The sequence below is a fragment of the Entamoeba invadens genome, assembly GCF_000330505.1.
Source record: "Entamoeba invadens IP1 unplaced genomic scaffold scaff_1105074725183, whole genome shotgun sequence".
In the NCBI taxonomy this organism is placed as follows: domain Eukaryota; phylum Evosea; order Mastigamoebida; family Endamoebidae; genus Entamoeba; species Entamoeba invadens.
Window position 1 is genome coordinate 525,935 of NW_004443692.1, and position 1,179 is coordinate 527,113.

Here is a 1,179-nt window from a genome sequence, read left to right on the forward strand (position 1 = left end):
GATGGTCAATCTTATCTGCACATATCTTCTGGTACACCATCAATGTATTTTAAATTCATGTGAGATAACAACCATTTTTTAAGGTGTCATTTTAAATTTTTGTTGACTGTGTTTTTAATAATATCAGTACGAATGTTTTGAGTGTTATTGCCAAATTATGAGTAGAACAAAATAAATAAAATGATGAAAAAACATGTTCTGTTAAAGGGGAAATTAAAGAGCGCCTTCCAATATAATTTTTATTGTCAATCAATTCTTTGTTATAATAGGAAATTTGTTTCGAAACGACACCGCGGTTAACATTGAATAAAACAGCGAGTGATCTATGTGTACATTCATTGTTGTGTTTATATTTGTTATATATTAACCCAATTTGTAATCTCATTGTGGCTCCTATTATTTTGTTTAACAATTCTATATCTTTTTTTATTGTTTCATACATCATTCTCGGTTTTGTAATAAAGTCTTTGGTTGTTGTTAAATGCTCAACATATTCAAATAAAATTGGGAATTGTTCAATTTGTTGAATAGATAGACCTTGTTTGGTGTTAATGTAAGTTTTTTATCAATGATAAATTTGAATAGTTGTTTGTTATCTTCAATAAAACGTGGTGTTAACATTTCACCAAGTTTAATAGGTGCTAACATTCTAATACTCTCGTTTTTTGTGAAAATGGGTGGTAATGCTGTTGTTCCATATAAATATTATTAGTTCTGAGTTTATTTTATTTATAAGTTTGTTAAAATTGTTTAATAAAATATTAATTATAATTAGTTTTAATTTAAAACCCGCATCCCAGTTTTATTACTATTTTTATAATTACAATAAAATTTGATAAAAATAATTATCTAAATAATTAATTAAATGAAAAACACCAAAATAAATTAATATTTAGATTAGCATCCCCTTTTTTCTCAGCATCCCACTTTTCCCATTAACTGTACAGATAGAGGAAAAACCAGGGATAAACTATTAATAAAAACATTGTTTATATTAAAAAATTGAAAAAACTATAAAATATGAAACTCTTAATTAATCATTTGAAGCTGCCTTTATTGTTAATGCCCAGCCGAGCCAAAGCAATGTTTGTTTTTATATTGATTTATCTTCCGTTGTTTAATACATTTAATAATTATCAATCAATTACTGAATGTCTAACATTCCAATAATTTATTTAT